Raw genomic sequence first — 16,560 nt, forward strand, 5'->3', positions numbered from 1 at the left:
GAACCCGGGAGGCGGAGCTTGCAGCGAGCTGAGATCGCGCCACTGCACTCCAGCCTGGGCGACAGAGCAAGACTCCGTCTCAAAAAAAAAATAAATAAAATAAACAGTAACATTCTATTACAAGATACACTTGTAAATCTGGATTAACAAATATGTTGAGCAATATGAAGAAAGCATTGAAGACTCTCCTGAATTAAGTGATTCAATGACAAACAACACATATTATCCAAGCACTCTAGAATATGAAATCCACAGGAAATCAAATACATAAGATTACAGTATATTTTCATGTCATTAGTGAGTTTAAGAAAGTGAATGTTTTCACACGGGATTAATGTATCAGAGATTCAGCTAAAGATAGCAGTCATTTTAAGCTGCAAAAAATGTAATAAAAACAGCAGAACTTGGCCAGTGGGGTGGCTCATGACTGTAATCACAGCACTTTGTGAGGCCAAGGTGTGCGGATTGCTTGAGCTCAGGAGTTCAAAACTACCCTGGGCAAAGTGGCAAAACCCAGATTCTACTAAAAATACAAAAATTAGCCAGGTATGGTGGTGCACGCCTGTAATTGCAGCTACTTGGGAGGCTGAGGCACAAGAATCACTTGAAGCCAAAACGCGTGTGTTCCAGTGAGCTGTGATCACGCCATTGGACTCCAGCTTGGGTGACAGAGTGAGGCTCTGTCACAAAACAAAACAAAAAAAACCAATAATGGCAGAACTTGATATAAACAACTTATTCTGAAATGCATCTTAAAAAAAAAGAACAGATTGATAGAGGGATAGACAGATATAGGTTATAGCATGTATGCTAAAATGTTACTGGTAAAATCAAGGGGTGGTTCCAGGGATGTTCACTGTAAAGTTCTTTCAACTTTTCTATATTTCTGAAAATTTTCATAATAAAATCTTGTGGGGAGAAAAAACCAGTGGAACTTATTTTCTCTATATCAATTTGAAAAATTCAAAAGTTCATTTCCTGAAAGAATGTTTTGCAATTAAATATCTAAATGGATTTTAGGTCCAGGTGCGGTGGTTCACACCTGTAATCCCAGTGCTTTAGGAGGCTGAGGCAGGCGGATGACTTGAGGCCAGGAGTTTGAGACCAGCTTGACCAACATGGCTAAACCCTCTTTATTAAAAATACAAAAATTAGCCAGGCATGGTGGCACGTACCTGCATGCCCGTAGTCCCAGCTACTCGGGGGGCTGAGGCAGGAGAATTGCTGGAACCTGGGAGGCGGAGGTTGCAGTAAGCCAAGATTGCGCCACTGCACTCCAGCCTGGGTGACAGAGTGAGACTCTGTCTCAATAAATAAATAAATAAACAAACAAACAAACAAATGGATTTTAGGAATTGATAAATACAGCTGAAAAGTTAAAAAAGCCAAAGAGAAGTAGATCCTAAAGTCACAGACAGACTGAACTGCATTAAAAAAAAAACCCATGTCTTCCTGAACTATAACCCATACCAAAGTTAACTGCTTCATTCTGAAAACAAATAACTGCAAAGTGGGGACAGGGTGAGGAAGTTACTGAAAACACTGGCTTCTTGCTTTTCTTTTTTTTTTTTTTTTTTGTTGAGACGGAGTCTCGCTCTGTCACCCAGGCTGGAGTGCAGTGGCGCCATCTCGGCTCACTGCAAGCTCTGCCTTCCGGGTTCACGCCATTCTACTGCCTCAGCCTCCCGAGTAGCTGGGACTACAGGTGCCTGCCACCACGCTCGGCTAATTTTTTTTTGTATTTTTAGTAGAGACGGGGTTTCACCGTGTTAGCCAGGATGGTCTTGATCTCCTGACCTTGTGATCCGCCCACCTTGGACTCCCAAAGTGCTGGGATTACAGGTGTGAGCCACCGTGCCCGGCCAGCTTCTTGCTTTTTGTAGGTAAGATTTTGCAAGAAAAAGAAATGTGTTTTCTCAATGACAGGCAAGTATTACCTGATGTGTCCTTTGGATTTGGGATTGTGGTGTCCCACAAAAAAAAAAAAAAAAAATCCAAGGTTCTTTTTCACAGTTGTCAGCCAGGATGTCAACTGTAGTGAACCATCTGTAATCTGGCAGGAGGAGTCCCATGTCCTTGTCACCACTGTAGATTCCCGGACTGGAATGGACTGTCTTGGATCAAATATATCATACCTTTCCGTGGCCTAAAATGAAAACAAAAGAAACTATTTTAACAAAATGGCCAAGGGAAATGGAACACTCCACATGAAACTGAGAAATTAAAAATATTACTGTCAGTTGTTTTTATTATATATTTTCTGAAACAAAAGTCAGAACACTGAGTAACAATGAATTCGAACATGTATTAGCTATGTGAACCTGAATAAGTTACTGAGGCCGAGAGGATTGATTAGTTAAAAGCAGAAGAGAGAAGAGGAAGAGGCCAAGAGGATTGATTAGTTAAAAGCAGAAGAGAGAAGAGGAAGGAAAATGATATGTACTGAGAAGCTACAATGCAGTCAGAGTTATAATTGAGATAGTATCTATAGATAAGGAGAGAGAAAAAAGATCACAATCAGAAACACTTTAACTCCAAGAACCATCATTTTTAGAGTTCTCTTCTAGAGCTGTAACTCTATGGACTTAAGACTGTAATTCAGAACACTAATAACATTCTAGATTTTTAAAAATACAACAGAAAAAATAAAACAAAAAAATAAGCCATTGAACATTTTAAATGAATCCCACGTTGTTCTTAAAAAAAAAAAAAAAAAGTTGGCTGGGTGCAGTGGCTCATGCCTATAATCCCAGCACTTTGGGAAGCCAAGGCAGGAGGATCACTTGAGCCCAGGGGCTCAAGACTAGCATGGGCAACACAATGCGACGCCATCTCCACAAAAATTAAAAAATTAGCTGGGTGTGGGGGTGTGCACCTGTAGTGCTAGTTACTTAGGAGGTTGAGGTGGGAGAACAGCGTTAGTTGGGGGTTACAGTTAGCTATGATCATGCTACTCATGCACTCTAGTCTGGATGGCAGGCAAAAACAAACCCCAAATACAAAATGTTCTCCATGTCATATTTTTGAAGTCAGTTTCATTTTATATTTATTCGGTATGAATGAATATAGCCTAGCAAGTAAACAACTCTAAAAAGATTATATACCTCTTCCATTGTCCTTTGACATTTTTGCTATCAATAAACAGGATAGTACAATTTTAAGGTGAAATAAGCATACATATATGCATATAATGAGGTCTAAGCACCAAGAGACCTAATACCAAGACAGCCAAGCATGCACTATAGAGTTACTCACATTTTATACTAACTCTTCAAAAACCATTTTGAAACACAATCACTTGGAACCAGATATAACCTTATATTAGTTTTCACAATGTTTGACAAAAGGATAATAGAAAAGGGGTATCAAAACAAATATCAAAAAACTGTGTCATCTCAATCTGACCAAGATTCTCCAGCCACTACATCAAATGATTGTTTTAAGCTACACCAAAAACAAAACAAAACAAAACAAAATCCTTCAAGTACTTTTTCTCAATTTTAGCTTTTATCTCATAAAATAGTAGACACAAGATGGCAGCATTCACTAAGCAACCAAATTATTTGTGTTCTTTGTAAAGTGACTTTACAATTTAATCGTGAATCTCTTAATTTTGTAATTCCATAAAAGCAAGGCTTTTAATCCATTGAAGAAATAAATAAGGCAACAGCTGCAGGGGAGAGTGAGGAAGGGGCAAAATCGAAGAGGTGAACACCTTAGAAGATCCTCTTAGAATCCCAAGGTCCCATGAAACCCCAAAGAACCTGACAGATCACCTAGTCCAATTCAGCATTCAAGTTATTATTGCCTAGAAGTCAAATGACGTCTTCAAAGTCACACAACCAGTATGTGACCAAAACTTGCTAATATGCCACACCACTTGATAACAGACTAAATAAATGAATGATTCAGAATCAAAATGACCAGTTATTGCCTGGGAAGGAGTCAATGGCATATCGAAATGGCAAAAGAAAGAGAAGTGCACTAGCATTAGATACTGTTTTAAATTCCAGCTCTGCTAGTTATATTTTCGGTAAATAATCTCTCTGAGCTGCAGTTTTCTGATCTGCAAAGTGGAAAAAAGAATATCTAGCTTCTAGGTTTGTTGTGAGGACTGACTGATTTAAATGTAGAACAGACCACAGCCTCTCTCACAGGGCAGGCCCTCCAAAAATGTTAGCTCTCTTCCCTGGTCAGAATCCCTTTAGATCAGCAGTTGGCTAAGCCTGATTTTGCTGTGTCCTGATCCCTACCCCTACACAACAGTAGACTGACAGGAGGCCTACCACTGTGCACAAGTGGCTTTGCATTTTTGTGTATGGCTCTCATTTGAAGGCTTCTAATTGAATATTAAAAATTCATAGAAACTGTTGGGTATAGTGGCTCAGGCTTGTAATCTCAGGACTTTGGGAGGTGGAGGTGGAAGGATCACTTGAGACCAGGAGTTCAAGACAAGCCTGGGCAACATAGCAAACCCTATCTCTACAAAAAAGAAAAATATATATATATATGAACTTTGCATTCTTCTCCAAAATATTAATGTACTTGTTTAATTTTTAATTTTAATTTTTTTTAGAGACAAGGTCTCACTCTGTCACCCAGGTTGGAGTTCAGTGGCACAATCCTGACTCATTGCAGCCTTGACCTTTGAGGCTCAAGCTATCCTTCTACACTGGCCTCCTGAGTAACTGCGACTACAGGCACACGCCACTATGCCCAGCTAATTTTCAAATTGTTTTTGTAGAGATGGGGTCTTGCTATTTTGCACAGGCTGGTCTCAAATTCCTGCACTCAAGTAATAATCCCCCTGTCCCTACCTCCCAAAGTGCTGGGATTACAGGTGTGAGCTACTCTGCCCATCTAATGAACTTGTTTGAAATAAAAATGTTTTCCCTCTCCAAATCTTCAAGTAAAAGGGATGTGTTTCAGCTTTTGGTACTCACTGGAAAAACAAAACCAAACCCTTTTGGTAAACCCATGAAGCCTACACTTCTCAGTTTGCCAAAGGTTGTGTGAGCACGTGGGTGTCAAGTATAGAAAGCTACAAGATAGACATGGCACATCATGTCTCTAATACAACATTTTGAAGTACATTAAATGTACTGTCTTAATATAATAAATAGTTGTACAGTAAGTGAAAGATACTGAGGAACTTACAAAATTCAGGAAGACAACTTAGAGAAAAAAAAATGAACAAAATGTAGGCATTCATTAAGTATATATCTCAGTTCCCACTATTACTGAAATTAAAAAACTGAATTTTTCAGAATCTTTGTCAACCTAAGATAGATGGATATATGAGCTCAAAATTCATATTCAACTTCAAAAAAATTATTCTAACTGTCAACATGCTATTTATTAGGGACAAGTCAGAGATGTGCTTATATATAATTCCTGTGCTACCAGGTAGATAACCAGAGAAAGGCCACATGTATGTTTACACATGCACAAAAAGGATGGCATGTACCCGAAACCATAAATGAAAGGAAATTACAGGTAAAATTAAAGGTCATAACCTTAAAAAAGTAAATCTATGAATCTACAAGGATATAAAGGAAATCTTTTATGATTTTGGGTGGGAAATCCTTCCCAAGTGTGACACTAAAATCTACAAGCCATCAAAGGTAAATAGTTATAAAACTTAGAACAAAGTTTTAAAATTTCTATATAATAAAATAGAACATAAACAAAAGGCAGATGATACATATGAACTATTTCCAAAGGGTCAAAATGTTGAAAGTAAAAAAGGTTTTGTAAATCAAGGGAAAGAAAAGGATCGGGAAATCACAGGAATAGGTAAGCTACAAAAGAATACAAACAGCTCCACCAAAACCAAATACTAATATATATATTTACCAAGTGCCTGGCCCTGTGGTAGTATTTTTCATAATGAATTCATTTAAAACACACACAACAGTTCTAAGAAGTATGTCCCATTATCACTCTGTCCTGCAACAGATTAGGAAACTAAGGCACATAAAAAAATCAAGTAATTTGTCCAACGTCACACAGCCAGGAAGTATGGAAACCAGGATTTGAATTGGACAGACTAGTACTCCATTTCAGGCTCTTACCTGCAATACTGTATCATCATCTGTAGGTACCAAGAAGAGGGACAATTTGTGTTTACGGAGCACTTTTATTTTAAGAGTAATTATGACATGGTAACTCCTTTGTACTAGACTTAAAACAAAGTAAATTTATTCTTTTCACATGAAGAGGAGCTATGTACTTTTTTTTGTGTACAAGAAGATAGTACTATTAACTTTGTATTAATGGTCACCAGGAGTAATTACTACCAAACTAATCAGAACTGCCAGGAATTATACAACCATTCTGTTTATCTTAATCCTCCTATGACTTGTGATGATGAGTACCAACTATGCAAACTTGGGTGGCAATAAGGATTCAGAGTTTGTGGCTAAGGAACAATGTGAAGGCAGTAGCTTACAAATGATAAATATGCATGATTAAGTACCTTCCTCTATGTAACAAAGCAAGGCAGAATTAGGATCAACACTTTCAAGGGCAAACTAGTATATATGAAGTTTAAAGACAAGTAGTTTCTCCAGTGAAAATTTTAGTTAGAAGTATTAACAACAAAAATGCAATATTGATACCGACAATTCAAAATATCACTTTATTATACTTGGGGTCTAAGTTTTGGTTTCATAACACAAAAGAATTGAAAAGTTAGGTAGCCCCAAAATAAATATTCAAATTTCACACAAGGAAAGTCAATTTACTCTAGGTTAACACAATATTTAAAATCATTTGTTAATTTATATGTGGGAAATAAATCTCACTCCTATAGGTAAAATATTTTCACAAAATATTTAGGAGAAAAGAGTTACATTATTGATGTTATCTGAACAGAATTTGGCAAAGTCTTAAAAAATGGGTTGTTGCTTCCTTATCACTATCTAGCTATCCAATCCCGTTTCATTACATAATATGTTATGTTTTTTCTCTCAGAGACAGAAATATAACTAGGCAGACACATCTATAAAGAAAATCAAATGCACAAAAGCAACCCATATCCCCATATCAAGTTCTACCTGAGGTTATAAATTGGCACAACCAAACTGGTCAAATGCCTCTAGAAAGAAAGGCAAAGAACACTGTTTATGCTGTATTTAGAAATAGTGGAAATTCACATTTACAGTCACTTTGTCAGTCACTTGAACAAGAATATAAGCACTGACATTTCAAAATGTTAAATGTGTATGTGATTTGTAAACAGTTACTGTCACCTAACAAAAATTTACCAAATAACCACAGAAGGCACTATAGCTTTAATGAATATCAGCTAAATTTAAAAAGAGTAAAGAGAATGAACTCCCATGACCTAAGAGTTTATTAAATCCTGAAGAGGTTAATGATGACACTTATCAACTAATATAAATAATAACTTTAGGAGGACATTATAAGCAAGAAGGAAAGACTTTTGGTAGTTGAAGAATGTGAGAATAATTTATTATTGGAGTCTTGTAAGACTATATGAAACAAATTACTTTTAGGGAAAAAGTTATATGGAGAGGTAAGGTGTTACATGAATGTGCTGCATTCTGAGTGGAGAAATGGGGAAGACACTGGGCCTCTCATACACTGTGATCCACTTTAGAAAACAGTTTGTGCTATCAAATGAATTTTAAATCCCACATATCCTATGGCTCTAAATTTCCACTCATGGTGTAGATGCACCCTAAGGAAACGCCTTATACAAAGGGACATGTACAAAAATATACACTGCATTGTTTTATTTAAAAGCAAAGAATGGGAAAGACCAAATGTATTAATAGGAAAATTGTTTTATTCTTTTTAACGTAAAATCAACTGTGGCATATTCATGTTGCATGATACCATGGAACGATTAAAATGAAATGAACTAAAACTATAGGTACAAACATAAGTCCAAAGAATGTCAGAATGTTTAGTCAAAAAGCAGAATGAACTCTATGTAACTCTATGAACTCAATGTAACGAATATAAAAATTTAAAAACCACACAAGCATGGATGGGAAGGGTATATACCTATTTCAGGTTAGTAATTACCTCTGGAGAGGGAAATGAAAGGGATTGGTTAAGACAGAGAAGGGACTTCAAATCACATCTGTATTATTTTATTTTATTTATTTTATTTTTTTTTGAGACGGAGTCCCGCTCTGTCGTCCAGGTCCAGATTAGAGGTCAGTGGCGCGATCTCGGCTCACTGCAAGCTCCGCCTCCCGGGTTCACGCCATTCTCCTGCCTCAGCCTCCGGAGTAGCTGGGACTACAGGTGCCCACCACCACGCCCAGCTAATTTTTTGTATTTTTAGTAGAGATGGGGTTTCACTGTGTTAGCCAGGATAGTCTCGATCTCTTGACCTCGTGATCCGCCAGCCTCGGCCTCCCAAAGTGCTGGTATTACAGGTGTGAGCCACCGCGCCTGGCCTATTTTATTTTTAAAAAAGATCTCCAGCCAATATAACAAAGGTTAGCAACTATTAATTCTGAGTGGTAAGTACTGAGTGTTATAATGCTCCTTTTTTGCTTACGACATTTTTCATTTAAAATGTCCTAAAAAATAAATGAGAACATTAAAAAATATGGATATATTTGAAATTAAGATTAGAAACTTAGTATTAGGCTGGGCACGGTGGCTTATGCCTGTAATCCCAGCACTTTAGGAAGCTGAGGCAGGTGGATCACTTGAGGTCAGGAGTTCGAGACCAGCCTGGCCAACATGGTGAAACCCCATCTCTACTAAAATACAAAAATTAGCCTGGCGTGGTGGTGTGCAACTGTAATCCCAATTACTAGGGAGGCTGAGGTAGGAGAATCCCTGGAACCCGGGAGGCAGAGGTTGCAGTGAGCTGAGATTGCACCTCTGTACTCCAGCCTGGGCGACAGAACGAGACTCTCTCTCAAAAAGAAAAAGAGAAAAGAAGAAACTTAGTACTGACCCCCGGAGGAACAGGAAGCTTGAGTTAATAGATGAACACATTTTAAGAGAAGCCAGGGAGAATGATTTTAACTACAATATAGATTAACCTTGTTCTAGCAAACAAAATGTTGAAAGTTTGGATGGACAGTGACTAGGGTTTACACAAAGAATTAAAAGATGAACGCTGAAAAGGAGAAAAGAGATTCCATTCATTCAATCTCCAGACTGGATACTATGTACAGAGCACTGTTCTAGGTAATAGGTATACATGAGTGAACTAAGCAGATGGGATCCTAGAACCTAAAATGCTTATATTCTAGCGCAGAGACAAAATATACAAGGTAATTACTGATAGCAATATGTGCTGTGAAACCGGTAATATTAACAGCAAACCCTTAAAAAGTTACTTATTATTTACTAAGCACTATTCCCAATGCTTTAAGTATATTAATTCATTTAATCTCCATAAAAGCAGTATTATACAGTTTGTAGATGAGGAAACTGAGGCAGAGAAAGATTAAGCAGCGCTTTCAAAGTAGCAAGACTAGTAAGGGGTAGAGTTAAGATCTGAACTCAGGTAGTGTTGGTCCCAGAGCCCCTGGTATCAGCCACTGCCTGTACTTCATGTAGAAATGAATAGATTAATATAACAGAAAGTAACTAACCAGGGGAAGCCAATTCAATACAGGAGTGGTCAGGGAAAATGTAAGGGCTGTGAGAGTTGGTAGAGTTATGAGAGGACACACTGAAGGTGCAGGTAGTGCTTGCTACCACTAACTGTAGGAAATACATCTGGGAGGAAAATGGATTTGATGGCAGAACGATGATTTTGGTTTTGCATAGTTAATTTTAAGGTGTCTTCAGGACATTCAGGTGGAGAAATCTAACAGAAAATTGGATATATAGACTTGGAGCTCAGGAAAGAAGTCAGTTAATGTTATTTTTTGGTGGAGAATCACTATACAGATTGAAGTTTTGAGTTATCAGTGTCAATGAAGTTGCCCACAAGCCTTCATTGAAAAGAGTGGGTGTGGGATAGAATCCCTAGGGAACACTGAACCCTGAAGAACTGAGGAGGAAAGTGGAAGATCACAAAGAGTATACATGATTTGGTAACAAAGTTAGCAGGAGATGCGAAGTTAGAGGAAGGTATAATGAAAGTGTGTAGGCCACAGAAGCCAGTAAGGAAAGACAGGGAGAGGCTAGAGGTTTAGGAGGAAAGAAAGGTAGTAAGAAGGAAAATCTGAAAAAGTGGGATGAAATGAGAAAATGTTATCAGAAGCACAAACTGGTGAATAAGCCTGAAGTGTATTCATTATCCTCAGAAGCTGAAGGGAATGTGGCAGGAAAAGGAGGGAATTAATACCTAATAAATTTCTTCTATTTTACCCAGAACCTATTCGCTAGAAGTGAGGGAGCCGGGATGGCTGCACAGCTTGTGGAGAATGGTGAGTGAGTCACTAAGGGGTGGATTATTAAGGCCAACACCAACATTCAGGACTGTTTTGGTACAGTCCTTCCAAGGAGAAGTCTGTAGACCACAAGACTGGGGGTTTCTCTAATTCTTTGACTGAGGGGATTGTAATGAGTGAGCGACGCAAATGAGAAAGCTCAGATGCTACTTGTCTATGGAATAGGCTAAATGTTTTTTTCACAGTCATTTCCAGATCTGACTTTTTATCACTGTATGGTATAGTAGCTTAAGAAACGTAATTAAAAATGCCAAATCAAAACATAAAAACTGGGAAATTAGGAATGCTAGAGTACTAAAAGAACTATACATATACCTTAATGTAACAGCGATCCTAGTTTAAGTCAAAGCAAAAGCTAAAGGAAGTGTTTTCACAGGAGAACCAAAGCAGGGAAGATGTGGGAGACAAGCAGCTCCTGTGCCCATCACAGAAGCGGGGGAATGGCTTGCCTAACTTCTCTGAGGATGGCATGGTGCTGGTACATAGAAAATTCTAGAGAAGGCCAGGCACAGTGGCTCATGCCTGTAATCCCAGGACTTTCGGAGGCTGAGGCGGGTGGATCACTTGAGGTCAGAAGATTGAGACGAACCTGGCCAACATGGCAAAACTTCATCTCTACTAAAAATACAAAAATTAGCTGGGTGTGGTGGTGCGTGCCTGTAATCCCACCTATGTGGGAGGCTGATGCATGAGAATCGCTTGAACCCGGGAGGTGTAGACTGCAGTGAACTGAGACTGTGCCACTGCACTCCAGCCTGGGTGACAGAGCGAGACTCCGTCTCAAAAAAAAAAAAAAAAAAAATTCTAGAGAATATGATATCCTGAAGACTAAAGATGTTGAGTACACTGAGAGATACAACTTTTGGCAAGGACATGAGCTAATTCTTGGCAAGCACTAGCAAAATGGTAGTGGGCAGTGGGTTAGAGAAAGACAAAACTGGAAGATCATGAAAGGGCTATTCTTGAGCTCATGAGGAGATCCTGGATAATCCTGGGAATAACCTGGTAAGATTCTAAAGGGGTTGAGATATTGGCAGATGTAGGTAAGAGACAATGCAAGAAAGTCAGGGCCATTAATGTAACTCTAAACCTGAAGTTAATGATCTCCTAATACAGCCCTAGTGAGGGTAAAATGTATTTTGCCTTAATTCTGAACCTACCATAGTCCAGGGTTATATTGAGAGCTCCCAATGTATGTGCTAAATGCAGGATTGAAATAAATAACTCATGGTGTAATACGATCCGATTGGAACGAGGTAAAATCTCTTTTAAAGACTACACAGAGGGCTGGGAGTGGTGGCTCGCGCCTGTAATCCGAGCACTTTGGGAGGCTGAGGTGGGTGGATCACTTGAGGTCAGGAGTTCGAGAGGGTTATACTGAGAGCTCCCAATGTATGTGCTAAATACAGGATTGAAATAAATAACTCATGGTGTAATACGATCCGATTATTGGAAAACGCAGGCTGGGTAAAAAAAATCTCCTTTTAAAAGGACTACACAGAGGGATGGGGAAGTGGTGGGCTCGCGCCCGTAATCCGAGCAACTTTTGGGAGGCTTTGAGGTGGGTGGCATCAACTGAGGTCAAGGAGTTCGAGACAAGGCTGGCCAAAACATGGCTGGAAAAAACTCCATCTCTAACTAAAAAATACACAAAAAAATTAAGCCAGGCGTGGTAGCAAGCACCTGTAATCCCAGCTACTTGGAAGGCTGAAGCAGGAGAATTGCTTGAATCCAGGAGGTAGAGGCTGCAGTGAGCTGAGATGGCGCCACTGCACGCCAGCCAGGGCGACAGAGTGAGACTCCATCTCAAAAAGAAAAAAAAAAAAAGACTACACGGAGGTAGAGTACGGTGACACACGCCTGTAGTTCCAGCTACCACAAGAAAGGATCTCTTGGGCTCAGGAGTTTGAGGGTGCAGTAAACTACAATAGTCCCACTGCATTCCAGTCTGGATGACAGAGCAAGACCCTGCCTCTTAAAAAATAAAAAATGATAGTAATAATAAAAAAAAAAACTACATGGAGGAAAAAAAACCCCAAACTGGTATTAACATCTAGTCATGTTCTGAGAAATAAACAGCAAAGAACATTCAAAAGGTTTGGATTCCTGGAAACTGAGCCATAGATAATAAGGACGTGAGAGGAGAGCTTAACAGGCAGTTAAGAGAAAATATAGATTTTTTTTGTTTGTTTCCATACTGAATTGGTTACAATTCATTTTTTAAAAAATAATTCATTCTTTTATTTATTTATTTATTTTTTGAGACGAAGTCATGCACTGTCGCCCAGGCTGGAGTGCAGTAGCGCAATCTCGGCTCACTGCAAGCTCTGCCTCCTGGGTTCATGCCATTCTCCTGCTCAGCATCCCGAGTATCTGGGACTACAGGCACAAGCCACTACGCATGGCTAATTTTTTGTACTTTAGTAGAGACGGGGTTTCACCGTGTTACCCAGGATGGTCCCTATCTCCTGACTTTGTGATCCGCCCGCCTCGGCCTCCCAAAGTGCTGGGATTACAGGCGTGAGCCACCGCGCCCAGCCAATTCATTCTTTTAAAAGTGATCTGCTTAGAGATGCTTTTAAGGTACAAAATCAGCTAAAGGGAACTGGTCAAAAGGAGAAAGATCACTTATTCAGTCTTGACCTCAGAGTTATCTCATATATAATTACCATAAAAGTAAATTACTTCTCATATAGGGTACACCAAAGACATTATCAATAATTGGAAAATAAGATATTGTGTAATAGAAAATTTGGCTGACCTTTGTCCCTGGGTAGGCAGCTTCTAAATTTTTGGAATTTCTGGACTGATGGGAATGTCTTTATCATTCATGGTAGGTCCTGACAGTGTATGCTAATATGGTTACTCATGGTGGATACTTTATGTTAAGATGGTGATTCCGGATGGGGATTGGCTGGGAAGACTAAACATGTTAATTAGAAAGTTGGGACTTTGAGGAATGTGATAATCAGTCTGACTTCCAAGGAAGATAGTGAGGCTGGATATTGAATTCAATTGCATGGCCAATGATTCAATTAATCATGCCAATGTAATGGGATCCCAATAAAAACTGTGAACACTGAAGCTTGGGTGAGCCTCCCTGATTGTCTGCAAATTGCTCTGCAAATTAACAAATGCCAGTGTGCAGAAAAGACAATATATCTTGACCTCACGGGGAGAGAACAAAAGCTTTGCATTTGGGACTTGCCCAGACCTTACCCTGTGTGTCTCTCCTTTTGGATAGTTCTGATTTGTATTCTTTTGACACAATAAAGCTCTAATGGTGAGTCTAATTGTGAGTTATTCTAGTCAATTAAACCCGAGGGAGCCTCCAAATTTGTAGCCAGCTGATCAGAAGTAAGGGTGGTCTGGTGGCTGAAGTGAGGGTAGTCTTATGTAGGACTTATCTGGCCTAACTGCACATTAGTGTCAAAAGTCATTGTGGGTGCATAATCTAGTCTCATTAGGTTGTATTCTTTCATGTATTTTGTGCTACATCCACAGCATGTAATGTTGGTAGTTCACAAGTAAAGGTGAACATCATTATGAACATAATCTTGATTTCTAAAATTTAGCCATTCAGAATGCCATCAATGAGTAGGCATTTGCTTTACAGACTTTGGCAAGTGCTGGACTGTTTATAAGAAACCCTCAGTCTTAGGGTATTTTAGCTAGACTTTGATGTGGTGTTTCCTTCATGCTTTCAAAATTTGATTTTACTTGATATATTTTTCTCTACACTACTAATATATAACTAAATGAACATATCTCTGTGTACTTTTTACCCATGACCACCAACATTTCATTTTATCATAGGGTCACAAGGAAAATCCTTTACAGGTCTTAAAGGTACAAAGCTCTATCATCAAAGCAAAATTCATGCTGGGTTCCTGGCACATTAATCCACCTAATGGTTCTTTGATGGCTTAAAATGTGAAACTTCACATTCTCTAGCATTTGAATCAGTAGATCTAACATGACCTATTTCCTTCCTACACCAAAAAATCTGTTTCCTTTATGGGATTTTAATTTAGGTTACAATTGGTAGACATTCGGTTTCATAACTACTAATGTGCCACCCTTTATTTCTTGAATTGCCAACTACATTTTTTTCTAACAAAGGATCACAGCCCTCTCTCAAGAAAGCACCTAAGGATTATGTTAGAAGGAAAAGGCTCGAAAACGTTTGATTTCTTCTTTCAGTCAAAGAGCATTTTATGGCCAGTAAAAATAGCTTAAAAACAGCTTGAGGTAGAACAGGTGCTGTCTTTCAGTTGCCATCATCTACCTTCATACTCTATAAAAGGATGTAAACAACAAAGTGAAAACAATTTTACAGCTTGAAGGTGCTGCTACTGGGCATGGGGAACACTGCTAAAAAGCTCACAGTCTCTCATAGTTCACATTATATACTATACGTGTAGGGCTAGCAGATACAATTTCTCTTTAAAGTACCTGTCCAATTTAATTGGCTCAGCTTCCTATGGCTTTGCACAAAATGCAAAAATTCAATGGGTTTAATGCACTTCAGACTTGATTTTTTTTGTGGCTTTATTTCCTAGCTATGTCTACCAGATCAAATTGTTTTAGTAGTTATTCCTACTTAACACATGGGTTTCTTTACAATTGTCTCATTGGAGCTCAAGGGGGCATACAGTTTTCTATTTTTGTTGTCATTCATTTTCTACCTGTTAAGGAAAGCTGTGGTTTAGCCAGCACTCTGAAAGTACTGGAATAAAAAAAAGTTCTATTATCTCTCTTGGTGACCCCAAGCTGAAGTCTGACATCTGATGTGCCTAGTAATCAGTCACTGTATATTTTCAAACTACTTCAAAAAAAACTGTATGTGATCTCTGTTGATGTGTCTGCTACTGCAGAGGTAGCTACATAACTTTCTAAGCATTTGAAAATAAATGAAAAGAGAGAAAATTTAAAATTAACAAAGCATGTTGAACAATGATTTATAAACACTATAAAGCAGTGACTCTTAATTATTTTTGGGCCATGAAAGGATTCCTCTTGAAAAATCTTATTAAACCCAAGGATCCTCTCCTCAGAAATGCAGCAGTCACATGTGCTTACTCACACGTGTATGTTCACAGTTTACACAAGCTTTTAGGGGTTGCTTGTTCTCCAGAAACCTATACATGAATCTTAGTAACAACCCCCTATGTATATAATAATAAAATGATATGCATATTTATAAGATGACAGATTTGCATCATATATATTATATAATGTAACAGATTTGCATAACATTATATAATGTGACAGAGTTATTATATTATCCAAGTCACTTTATAACATACATATATAAAATATAAAATAAGGGTTAAGTAGGATTCATATATAGGCTTCTGGAGAACTAAGACCATGGAAACATATATTTATTATATAAACTTGCTCTGTTCAAGTGAGAAGGTGGGGATGAGTAGAGCAGTGTTAACTGGGCTTCAGGCTTTCCTCTGTTTCCTGAAGTACTTTGTGGTATTCTGGGGCTTAGAGGAACTCAGTTTGGAAAAAATATATTAACTGTATTAAAGATCTCAGTTATTAATCAGAAGGAGGGTTGGTCAGCTTTAGAAGTTATGGCAAGATTTAGAGATGACGATTTTGTTGCTTCTGTTTCATTCCCACCTTTTGTCCCCTACAACCGGAGGGGGATCACAGAGCAGAAATGAAAACTATACAAAGCAGTAGAGACATCAAAAGAATGCAGAAACAAGAAATGCTACATAATTTCAGAGGAGGAAGAGCTGTATGTGAAAATGACATTTAACTCAGCTCTGAGAAGATTTTCATCTTATATATCTTTCTTTGCTTCTTGAATACTTTATATATATATATATATATATAACTTGTTACTTGTAAATCTAACTTTCTTTCCTGATAGCTCTATGCTACTTACGACAAAGCCATACTGCTATTAACATACACTATGCTTTCATCAAATGGTATTTTAATCTGCTTTACAAAATGAAATGAAAACAACATAATGGCAGTTGCTAGGTTTGTGATTATGTAAACAGGTAAATGCTAAATGAGTGTCTGTTCTTCTGACTATTTTAAATACTCATATACAAAATACAAAATCTTGAGAAAAACATTTAAAAAATACTCTCTGTTCTATTTTTGCAACTTTCTATAAATCTATAATTAT

The 16,560-nt window shown here is 38.2% G+C and overlaps 1 protein-coding gene across 18 annotated transcripts in view; it reads right to left on the bottom strand.

Moving 5' to 3' along the window:
- Positions 1-16,560, bottom strand: part of R3HDM1 (R3H domain containing 1) — a 204,174-nt gene that overhangs the window by 125,150 nt on the left and 62,464 nt on the right. For all 18 annotated transcript variants that reach the window (XM_017888477.1, XM_017888481.1, XM_017888478.1 and 15 more), the window contains exon 2: positions 1,938-2,146. The gene's annotated coding sequence lies outside the window, so the exon portion shown is untranslated. The remainder of the gene's footprint in view (positions 1-1,937; positions 2,147-16,560) is intronic.

The sequence above is a fragment of the Rhinopithecus bieti genome, unplaced genomic scaffold, assembly GCF_001698545.2.
Source record: "Rhinopithecus bieti isolate Rb0 unplaced genomic scaffold, ASM169854v2 scaffold_15296, whole genome shotgun sequence".
In the NCBI taxonomy this organism is placed as follows: Eukaryota; Metazoa; Chordata; class Mammalia; order Primates; family Cercopithecidae; genus Rhinopithecus; species Rhinopithecus bieti.